We start from the raw sequence: 12,737 nt of genomic DNA, 5'->3' as shown, positions 1-12,737 counted from the left end.
TTTGGGGATTTTTCAGGCTGTTTATTTTGTGCATAAGGAATTCTTCTTCTGGTGGCTACTAAGAGAAAATAAAGATCGAAGGTAGCAACTTGAGATGCTGAGATTTGCAACTAGTTTCCTACAGGATCTGACATCTTCCTGTATTAGGCACACAGACCATACCTTGCGAAAATAGGTACAAGTGGGTTTTTTAAAAAAAAACAAACAAAAGCACAAACCCCCCAACCCTCTCAACGTTAGTTAAATACCTAAATAGGCAGTTATAAATGTAATATTCCCTGGTAGGGAGCTTCCATTCACAAAGGTTTTCATACAGTGTTTTACTAAAAATTCTCCCTGGGGTCAAATTAGTTAAGATCTAAAGACCAAAATGTATGTTCTGAAAAATCTCAGTCTATCTGTGCACCTGCTCAAAGTCTCAAGACAACTTTCTGCCAGGAAAAAATATCCATACAATGCATCATCATAGCAGCTTGATATTCTTCCTGCTAATATATCCAAGTGCTCTTTAGTCCTCCCACGCAGCCCACCCTGAACAAAGGTGCACATCTAGGGAAGGGGCATGCTGGTGCACTGTCCAGCAGCACCCCATCTTTAGGGACTAGCTGGAATGAGAACCTGGGGATGCCTGGGACAGGACACCCCATCTTGCAGCTGAAAACAGGGATGAAAAATAGTCAGCAGGGGTACTGAGATTGTTTAATTAAAGCATGTGGGGGACCTTATCTGGGAGTTCGCCTCATTAGTTAGGCAGGCATGGTGCTTGGCTCCTGGCTGCAAGAGAGAAGGATGCCTCAGAAGCAATCCTTGGTGTGACTCTGTGGAGCGCTGCATCCTTCCCTGCCCCTCTCTGCCCTGCAGAGCATCTGGCTGTTACAAGTCAAAATCCTCCACCCTGTCTTGCTTCCAAACTGCCGATCCTCTCTGTGGGTTCAAGTCTCAGTATGTTTTTTACCAAAACCAAATTAAGCAACTGTTTGCACCATCTCCACACACAGCTGTCTCACTTTATTTGCAATCATATCATTCATTGTTTGGTTCATTACTAGAGTTTTCTTCTCTCTTCCTTTGCATTTAGGACAGTGGGATTTGAGGTTTCCAGTCTTCTGCAGTGGAAATAACAAATAATAATTGTTAATGGTGCCTCTCAAGGGTAAATTCCAAACACAGATTTCCCACAGGCTGTGTTTTTCTCACCTATCTATAGTGGCTGTGGTGTGGGACCAGCCTTTAGATCATTCTAAAGCTGCTGCAACAGCTATACCACTCTCCCTCTTCTGTCTGCCTCTTCTAGAGGTGATAATAAGTTTCAAAGGTTTTCTGCTTGTCTTCTCACTGTCACAAAGAAAATGTCTTGTCATGGTTTTTCAGTTTATCTACTGTTTTCTTGTGTAGTGGGTTATAACTTGTTTCCTGAACTCAGAACTCCATCCTGCTTTGCTGAATCAGCTAGTATTTCGTATTGCAAATTATACTCTTAAAATTAAAGCTTTTAAAAAGTTCTAATATCTTTTTTATCCTGTGCTCTAATTGGTCTAGCTGGATTATGTTAATTATTTCTGATCAAAACTGCTTAATTAGCATGTCAGGTCAATTAGTGAGGGCCTTTGGGGTTTAAGATAGTTATTTTTATTTTTAGTTACAGTATAGGCAATCCATTGTTACACCTTTTATGTTTCCACAACTACCTTGAATTAATGAAAAGTTAACAGTCTGGGATATAAGGAAATGCTTCATAAGCATCCACCGATATCTTGCACTGGGGATCACTGGTACCTAAAATACTTCTTTAATGCTTCATCATTGAAATTGCTCTTGAAAGCAGAGTTCATGGCCTCGCAGCTGGCGCACAAGGGGACAAGCACCAGGAGAGCCATGTACAACCCTGAGCCGGAGGGACAAAGGTTAGAACAGGGAAGACTGTAACCACAAGTGTTCTCCCTTCCTGTCCATAAAATGCAGGGGTAACAGTAATTTCCCATCTGTGAGATCCATTTGAGGAACTCCTTGTAAAGTACTGAAAGGCTGCTAAATGTTATGTTTATTTCTCGCAGATAACTTCTTGTTATGTACCCATTCATACTCAGAGAAGCCTTTAGATTACATTGGCATAGAGGGTGTCAAAGAAAAGCTGTGCACAAATTTGTCTCTTTTTTTTTTAATATTCTAAATACTTGATTTATTTCTGTGCGTGTAGGTTTTCATCAAACCATCTTTCTCCTTAATTGAGCTAATAACTTTACTCCTGTCCTCCTCTTTGTTCAGTCTGGCAAGCAATTTCCCAGCCTCATCTCCCATCTCATATATCCACTTTTGATCTGATTATTAGCATTTAATCTTCTACAACATTCAGTGTATGATATTCAAACCCAGCCTTATTTAAGGAAGTAATACCTTTAGGTGTGCTGGGTGTCACACATTTCCTTTGTAAGGTAACAATTTTATCTTATGTTATTGCAAGTTATTTGCTCTCCATTTTCATTCCCCCTCCCCCTCACCCCCGCTTTTTTAACTGGCATATGACTCCTCATAAGAAGATATAAATGGAAATAAACCACAGAATGAAAGTTGAGGTAGGCATAGATTTGTGTATGAAAAACACCCAGTGAGCAAGCATTGGAGGATTTAACTCAGAAATACCCAATCTTACCCACTGCTGAAGAAGCTTTTACCTCCAGGTAGCTAGTGGATCCTTCTAGAAGGACTAGACTTCTAGATACCCACCCATCCCCTAGCCTTCCCTTCCTCCATATGCAATTCACTGAAATGGTTCCCAGAGGCCAACTGTTCAAACTGAGATCTGGATGGAAATTGTGAGATGCCGTTGCTGTGTGTCTGGATTCATCTGTGAGGCAGACCAGTCTTCATGCTACTCAGTCCAGATCACCTTGTGTACCTAATGTGGTAGTTACAGACTGTTCAGGCGGGTGATCAGCTGTCTTGGTAAGCCACGTGCATGCACCAAAGTCAGGTGGGTGTAGGTAAGTGGTTTCTGTACTAATTGCTTTTTATTCTGTTCCATGGCTGGCCCTTCAGCTTGAAGCATGGTGCATATGCTCAGCAGGAGAGGCATGCTGGAGAACAGAAGTATTGTGGTTTGCTCTGATTGCTTCTGACAACAAATACGTAATTTGTGGGCCAGCACAGACAAAACCTTTGGTGCACACATACATGTACAACTCACTTTTTGCTCAGAAACCTAACTGGGAGTACAGATCACCGAGACAGACCATTCAGAGTTTAAGAACATTTAAATGGGAAAAAAAGAAAGAAATGGTAAGTGATCTTACAGCCAAGAAGTTGTCTGTAATGCAGGAGTATAGTGTGCACTACTAGCAGTGGGCTGGTCTGCTGAGAGGACAGATCAACTGGTGTTACCAGAGCATGCTCACCATAATGCCGCTCCTTCTTCACTTACGCATGTCTTTCCTCAGCTATTTCCAGCTAAATTCCTACAGATCTGTTCTAAGCTTTTTCCCAGATGCAAATTGGCATTATATTTGTTTGCAGCTATAAACAAACATGAGAAATGGTGATGAACAATAGGTGCAGTCATACCGTAATGGCTGCTGCACTACTAACCCTTTCTCAGGTGATGACCTTCCTGCTGCCACACTTGCATGCTTGCAGCTATCAAAAGAGATCAAATAAAGAACCTTTTAGCAAACAAACAAAAAAATAATGGTGTAAATACAGAACAAAAAAGCAATAAAATAAATGGCCTTCTTGCAGTTGTAATTTAGTTGCCTTTCCATAGGTCTTGGTCCACAGTCTGCCTCCCAGCCTTCATCCCAGACACATCCATTCCCTGCTTCAGGAATCAAGGAATCAGATTATCAGGAACAACCTCCCTTTTAAACAGTTAACAGCCTGGAGTGAGCACTCCTCATTTTTATAACTGCTTAAGACTTGCTAGAAAACAGTTCTCAAAGTTAATGATTTGCTGCTGTGCCTTTCAAGTGCATGCCTAGCGTCCTTGTCTGTGAAGCCACTGAATGGTCATTCTTTTTGTTTCTAACTAGAATCCTGTCCCTATCCTATGTTGACAATGTCTGTTTCAAACACTAAATCACTTATCATTAATCCTAGGTGCTTCACATATGTCACATAATTAAATTCCCAAATTAACAGGGAGGAAGAGGAATTGAAAAAACATGACATTCTGAGCTCCAAGTCTTCTCTATGTAGCACGAAAATGGAACACAATTGCATCTACCATTTAGGTTTTCTTAGTTCAAACCTTTCCTGGAGTTACATTAAGAAAAATATGTTTTCCTTGGGTCTCATTTATGGCAATATTTTAAATACAAGATTTTTTTGTTCTATGCAAATATATTTAAGGGCCATCAGTGATCAAACTCTGAAAAACAGAGTACTTTTATGTGCTTCAGGGACCAGCGTAGCATAGCTAGAAATTCAGTAATTATGCAACAAATTAAAACTTCCTTTGTTTTCTTTCATTCTTTAAATTCATTCATTTTACAGTGCTCTTCTGATGTCCAAGGAGATACAAAAACAATAAAAATCAGCAGTTCACCAACAATGATTTACACATCAGACAAGTCAGTGGTATTCTTTAGGAAATTTTAACAACAAACAATGTCACTCTTATTATCTTCACATTTGGATGAGTTGGAAAGCGTGGGGTGGGATGTTTTTGCTGGGTTTCTGGCAAATAGCATTTTTAGTCTTGCTTCTGAGGTATGGGATGTTATGTGGGGGGTGTCATGTAATTTCAGACCTGATTATGATTGTGAATTGGTAGTTTTGGGACTTGACTGCTAACAGCTAAGATATTATGGGACATTCTGCACTGGAAGATTTGAAATGGCTGAGGGAAAACTGCTCCTAGTGATTAATAACACCTTTACTCTACACTTCCTCCAGGCAACATGCTCTGAAAATAGCGTGCGGGAGGCTTGGGCTATGCAGCCGGGCTCAGCTGAGAGCAAGAGGTTTGTGTGCTACAACACAAGCATCTACAGAATAGGGAGGAAAAGCTAAAGATGCATGAGAAGCAAGTTTCTTCTGTAATCTCGAAGGCCTGGGTGAATGACCATCTAGGTACTAGTTTATTCTAGTAACTGGAACATAAATGCCTTCACTCTGGCTGTCTAATCACACTGCAAGCTCCTCAAGGCATAGCTTCTTACTCCAGAAATAAGCAATCAGTATAGCAAGGCTGTGGCTTTACATCTTGCATACCACTGTACATGTGCATATATATCCTTGTACTCACAAATTCCAGTCATTCACTTGCAAGTGTCCTCCCCCAGGTGTCCAGCTCCACTGCAGAACTTGGAGGTGACTGTGTATGTGTGATTATTTTTTTAATTTAATTTTAATTTAATTTTAATAAAATTAATTTAATTTTAATTCAATTTTTTAAACACAAGGAACAAAACTACATCTTTTTCAAACATAGATCCAGCATTTACTGCTTCAGTTATTCTGAGGGAAATGGAGGAGAATGCATTCAGAAAGCTGGATGCATTTGGCTCTTATACCTGGTAATGCAGGTATAGTGGCTGGGCTTTTTCTTATTTAACATGCTGACACATCACAGTGCATGTTTCAGTATCATACCAGCACCCCATGGATGCTGATGAAAGAACAGTAGGTCCTCTTTATCCTCTAGCAAATCCTGTGCTATACTTCCCTACCATGTATCAGCACAGCCCAGTTGGCTGTTTCACCTATCATCAATCTACCTACATGCATATGCACAAAAGGGTCCTGAAAATGCTTTTGAAGTCTCTTTCTAATGGTCCTTGCACTCTAGTCCTACTACAAGCAATTGTGTCAAAAATAGCAGACTTTTATTCCAGAAATATATGAATCTGTAACTGATAAGAAAACTGCCAGTATGAAATACATACCATGGAAATACCCTGCCACTGTGCTGGTCTCCTTGGGATCCCACACTGCTGATTGATAGGCACTGGGAACAGTCTCTTTCCACATGCAAATACACCCTTCCAGCCAAAGGGGAGTCCAAACCTGCTTGTGTGAGGGACGAGAGAGCTTTAATACCATGCACATGTTGTTATCATTTTGTTATTCATTAGTGTTAATTGCAAGGTGAAGCACAAGTCATCACAAGTGATGGCAGCGGGTGAGGAAATCACCAAATTATCTTACAAAGGCTAGTTCTCTCCTCAGTTAAAACCATTTAGAGCAAAGCCCAGCCCTTTCTACTAGCTATGAGGAAGTTTCTTATCATCAAAAACTTAAACAGAAGCAGGACCAACACATACCTGGAGATGCGGATCAGCAAAAGTCTAGGCAATCCATTAGGAAATGGAGGTCTTTCTAATTACAGAGCTTGGTGTAACCATCTGCTTAGTGCAGCAGGGAGGGAATAGTTCAAAAAGAAAAGTATTAAGCTCCAAAAATGTAAGAATTCGACAGGCATGAGATGGCAATCTCTACTTCTGGGGTTTCGCACACTAACAAAGCTGTATTCAAGCATAATGAAAACATCTTCTTTCTTCTTGAAAAAACATAATGAGAATGCAGCACTGTGGATTTTTGTTTGGGGCTTTATTTTGGTTTCGGTGGTTTTTTTTCCTCTGAGTGTGTTTGTATAAAGTTTCAGGCACAGATTCTCTAACTTTTTATTGAAGTCTTCACAAGTACTCTCTCTTCAACAATGTATCTAAAGACATTTTGATGTGTAAAAGCTCATGAAGAGTGGTTAATGTGATAAAAGCAGAAGCTTGAAGCAATGACATCTAAAGAGAGTCTGTCTGAAGATCTTGAAATCAGATAGAATAAAGAGAAGGCTAAAATGACAAACATGTTTGATCTTATGTACTTAAACAGAAAATCATTTCTGAGCCCTGTCTTATCCTATAAAGAGCTGGTGAATGTCTTGGATTTAGATACATGTAGCTATATTTGCTACTGAGAAAATTACATACTTGCCCCTTTGCACTAGTACTGTATTTTGGGAGTTTGAGTTTATTGATTTAAAAACCCAAATCACCCACTTCATTCCTCCTCCCCTCTCTGCCTAAGAAAGTATTCAAGTGGAAAACAGAAGTCTGCTTTCTTGTACAAGGAAGGAATTAATTTCCTTAAGGAAAAGCAATGAAATGCCTCCAAAAATGAAGTAGTGAGATGATTTTTGGGTCAAGTAGGGAAGAGCAATGCACAGAGAAGGTAGCTGTTGAGTCAAGTGCAGTCATTGCAATGCCATTTACTGGGGGAAGGGCAGGTAATTAGAGTGAGATAAAACAATTTCTATGGCATTAAACCTGTAATTGAAGGGAGACTATGGAGGAATAATATGGCCTGAGCCCTAAACCTGTCATTTCTGCATTCAAGTCTGGAGCTCACAGATCAAGACAAGCAGAAAGCTTGGTAACAAGGAGGTAATGCTGATCACCCAACTGACCTTAAATTTATCACTGGACTTGTATAGGCACAGACGAGCTTAGACCTAGAGCCTTTCCTTTAAAAACATAGGCTCCATTCTTGCAGAATTAAAGGAAACTTGCTTAACATTTGCTCGTATTTTGAAATACTTCTTTCCCCAAGCCCATAGCGCATGTAAAGCCTTTAAAGATGTTTTTTTACACAAGAAAACTAATTTTACTTGTCTGCATTCAGGAGGTTCCTGGTTCAACCCTTCCAACTACAGAAAGGTTTTAGTATACCATGGCTATGATTCAGTAGTGATTTAAGTAGTTGCTTTGTTGTAAGTGCACCATTACACATACAACTCTGAGCTCCACATTCAGGGGCAAGAAGGCTTTGAAACTAGATAATGGTGTGTTAGAAAAATTCATCTCTATTAAATGCTGCCCTGTTCCTTCATCTTGCAAGAGGTGCAAAGAGAAGTGCAGAAGGCTGAGACTAGAGTCTCTAATTACTGATCCACCTGGCCAACAAAGCAGCCTTACTAGCCCACTCCCTTTCTCACAAATCTGCTTTTCTTCCCCCCCTCAAAGGACTTATATGTTATCTTTGGTTAGTTACTGCTGTCTCTGTCCAAAGCCAAGATGTGTCAACTTCTACATGTTCTTGTGAGCAATTCACCGTCCCAAATGCAAAGTATCTGCATGAACAAAATCTCTATTTTCATGCAATAAAAACTGCTAAACAGGAGGAAAGAGAAAGCATCAGCTCTAGATCAATGGAGTCTGGGGCCACCTAAGCCACTGTGCATGGGCTCCAGTCAGCAGACAGCAGCAGTTTTAATATGGCTTTAGAGACTCTCCAATTCCTTACGCACCCACTTCTCTGGTATTGTTACACTGAAGTTACACTTGAATGTACAGTATTTGCATTCCACTTGCTAATTCATGTTGCTTGTTCTCTCTAATCTCAACATCACAGCACAAATCCTTTTCATGCTCTATTTCCTATGCAGTGCAGCTTCCTGGTTTTGTAAACATTATTCTTCCCATTGAAGTTATTTCTATAGTAGACTATGGACGGACTCTAACCTTCTCTCACCTTCCCCACTTTTCAGGAGAAGCTACACAAACAAAAGTGAAAGGAATTTTTTTAATTACCTTTTTAATCACTTAGGGGCTACTGAAAGGTGCTAGTAACTTCTGTTCTTCCTCTTCTAAGACCTGTTTCAAAGCCGATGAAAGCTGTTACATTCACAGGGTTGTGGACAAAACTACTTCTGACCAGTAGACAATCAAAGTAGACATAAGGCATCACTGTGAACATACTAAGGAGACAGCTGAGGAAGATGAGAGAGATAGTCTGCTGAAGGCAGCCTTACACCTTCATAGAGAGAACCAATGCAGAGGAGGTAAATATGAATCCTGAAGGTGGTAGGGGAGCAGAAGAAAGGTCCGTAAGGAAAACAGAATGAGTCTGTGGAAGGCCATGAAGGGTGGCACGGATTTTGCAAGGTGCTTTTCAATATGTGTGGTGTCCAAAAAAAACCCCTGCCTTTTAACTCCTTCGGCTTTGCTGGTGAGGTGACACTTCTGCAGCTGCCATGCAGGCCCATTTTTCTTGAGACAAAGCCACAGTTAAATGTAGCTAACCTAAATCAGCACAGCTGGCTATGTAAGATGTTGCCAGCTGCCAACACTGACCAAAACATCCACTCATTCACTTTTTGTTTGTTTTCTGTGATGTCTGCAATGTCCATCAGAACTGGTAAATCTCAGCCTGTCCTGATTTAAGGTCTGGTTTAGCACCCCAAGAAAGTCATGTTGAGTCAAGTCTCATTCATTAGTTTTATATCTGCTGACTTTACACTAGGAAATGATTTCAGGATCCATTTCCTAGTTCTATAGCAGGGAATATAGGATTTCTTACATACGCAACCTGCAAAATGCTGTAGGAGAAAACAGTCTGTGCTGTGCAGTATAATTTAGACCATCTGTAATGACAAATCTTTCCAAGTTATATTTTTGCTAGGGCTCTCTGACATTTCTCTGTGCTGGGGTATGAGTTATATAATAGTGATTCACAACAGACATTGACAAAATTGTCCCCAGCTTCAGCAACACCGCAGCTCTTTAAATTATGCCTCGTCCGTGTGCACGGACACATGCACTGGAAGTTCTGATAGATCCACTTTTATTACCTCAATGTTTGCTTTTCACTCATACAGGAAACAGTATGGTTTTTCCTTTTGGCTGTAGGGCAACAAGTTTTATTTCTCTTTCATTTCCTTATGAAAGTATCCTTCCTAAATATGTCAGGAGACAGCAGCAATGCATTTTTGCGTGGCTTATAATTAAAAACTGTTTATGAACTTTACTTTTTGTGGTGTGCAGGGCAAGGAAGTATCCAATGTTATTGTTCAAGTCCACTTTATACTATATGCTTAATAGTAGATACACGAGTGAAGTGGAATTAGTGAGCATTAGCAGCAGCACATGCTTTAAATGGCTGCTCATTTCTTCTGTCTTTCTCCTGTGCGCTCAGAAATGGCTCAAAGCACGGCACACTAGAATTCAGCTCTGGTTTGTGTCTAAATTCTTGCTGATTTTTGCTGTGTTCTGTGAAGGTGCAAAACAGTTGCATTAGTCCTACAGGAACAGAGATTGTAACTTGTAACACATGAAGTCAGTTTTGAAAGTAGCTCCCTGTTGCTGTCCATCTGTTGAGGGAAAAGTAAAAGGCCACGGCTGGGCCTCAGCTGCAGAAATATCACTCTAGATGCTCCTCCAGTTGCCACTTCAGATCAGTGTAGTTCTTTTGCAAGTCCTGTGCTACATCCACTGGCCCGTTCTGGATGTCTCTAGTTTTTAGGCAACTGAAGTTCAATTTTTAAGCCTTCAAGTTGAGTTTCTGGCTCTGCAACAAGTTCATCTGAGACTTAGAGTAAATCTCTTGATTCCTCTGTAAAACACAGATAATGATCCTTTCTGTTTAAAGAGTAGGAGGCTCAGAGAAGAACAGTAGTTACTACATGTATGTCTAGATCCTAACACAGCAGAACCTCAATCTTAGCTGACCCTCGTGCACTAGACCATTGATACTTGTTTCATCTCTCCCTCTCCAAGCTGTCGGCATACTCTGGCCAAGAATACAGCCTGGAAGCATTTCAAGGGTGGAGACTGGGTATTTTAAAATGTTATTTCTGCTTTAAGCTAAGAAACTTAACCATTCTGGGACAAATTATTTGGTGCTACTCTGCTGAGATCATTGCCACTCCATGGTAGAAGAGCTGGATTCATTCACAGCTTATACAGACATTTTACACGAAATTGCTGACCCTTCCACTTGTTCACCTCCTGTTCTCTGAAGTACCACCATCTGCGTACTAAGTGGTATATAATATACAGCCATATTTTTATTCTCTTCTGGAAAAAAAAAAAAAGATGGGCTCAATTGTCCTATCTGCTAGACTAACATGTTGTCTACAGAATGGTGAGCCACATGTGGTTTTGCCTTACCTGTGGCACAGTTTAACTTTCTATACTGACTTGTGGGAGAACGTTAACAGAACACCTGTTTCTGCCTCTAAATGAAGGGCTAGGTCAAATCTCATCAGTGCCCTTAAAAGAGAACTACACTAATTTTCCCTTTTTACCTTTCTGTCACTAAGTAAGATTTATAAAATACATAATTATACTGCACAGATTTTCATTCTCTCTTGTACAGCATTTAAAATGTTTTGTTCACTTACCATAAGTTTTGTTTCAGTATTTATGGTCTGGATGCTTTTCATGTGTCTTAGACTACTATAGATGCTCCAAAAACTCCTTTCAAAATTTCTTATTTCTGAAACCACCTTTGTGTGTTTTTTCTTTTCACACTGCTCTCCAGAGTACATCTTCACAAAGTCACCTGCATTCTCTCTTTTTTTTCTTTTTTTTTTTTTTTTAAATCAGCAGTGGCGCTCAGAGTTTAAAAATAACAGATTATATTTTACTTGGGAGCATATAGTATGAACTTCAACCAAACCATTAGACTAGTTTGGACAAACTGCCTTTTCTCTGACATATTTTTCCAGATTTCTTGGGTGGGGAGGAGGGTAAGTGCAATGTGAGCGTGCAGAGTTGGGGTGAGGAGGGCACTTTGCACACTGGAGCCTGCAGGACGTAGAATTTTGTGCTTCGCAAATCATTGAGCTGTAGCCAATGCAGGACAGGAGATCTCTGCCACAGCCTGATGATCTTTTGGGGAGCACTCCATTTAAAAAATGAGCTGAAAAAGCATGGTCTAGTGTAAGGTTAAACTGTTCTATTGAAAATGGACAAACTAAAACTCATTTTCCAGGTTTGGCTGACGATACTGAGTAATAAACCAGGGATTTGAAATACTTTTCTATGTGCAAAAGACAGTTCAACATATGGAGGCTTTTAGTGTTGTAATGGCTGAGCAGATAAAAATGAAAGGTTATTCTCTAGTGCTTTTTCATGTCAAAAAAACCCAACTTGGGAGAGGAATCATCTCCTTAATCTTGTTGCCATGGGCAAATTCGAGTTCAGGAAACCAGTCTCTTCCCTCAGAGAGAACAACATTTCTGGGCCGCTCCTCCCAGCCTGGCTGTGAGCTGTGGCACTTCATGGAGGACGAAGCGACTGACTGTGGTTTAGTGCCATACAAATATGATTGCTTTGTTGATCATCAAGAAAGATGACGTGCCATTCACAAGCAGCATGCTGGAAAAAAGAATTTTTCATGGGATCATTTGTAGTTTACGATTTAACACAAAACCTGTTAAAGCACAAAAGCAGTCTGTTATAGTCAAGAAACCCTGTGCACAGCAATTTTTGGTGTTTATTTATGAAAACAATACAGTGTGGTTCCAGTGGGAGCTGATCAAGTTGCATAAAAGATTTAAGAGTCTATTCTGTAGCTGTAATAATGCTTTTAGCACTTTCTCAGATCCTTCCCTATATTCCAACATAGTGGTTTGTGCTAGTTTATCTTTTGGACCATAAACCATTTTATGCCTTCAGTATTTTGGAAGTGGTATCACGATAAAACAGATTTAAGCCACAAAATAATACACACATTTTCTGTTTGAAAATGTGTTAAATCTGTTTTTGAGAAACTAACTGCATGTGAAACTATTAGCACAGTATTGGTAATACCCTATCACAGTATTGGTAATATCACTCTAAAAGTGATGGCAGATTCTTGTTAACGAGTAATAGTGTTTTAATACAACTCTGTTGAAAAATTCATCACTGAAAAATCATGTTCAAGAAAAAAACCAGGATTCCTCTCTGAGACTTTAAGCAATTTATTTTGTTTTGGTTTTTAATAATTCAATCAAAAGAGTTGTGGAGCCTTTTATGAAA

The sequence above is a fragment of the Balearica regulorum genome, chromosome 19, assembly GCF_011004875.1.
Source record: "Balearica regulorum gibbericeps isolate bBalReg1 chromosome 19, bBalReg1.pri, whole genome shotgun sequence".
Taxonomy (NCBI): domain Eukaryota; kingdom Metazoa; phylum Chordata; class Aves; order Gruiformes; family Gruidae; genus Balearica; species Balearica regulorum.
Note: the sequence above shows the minus strand (reverse complement) of the source record.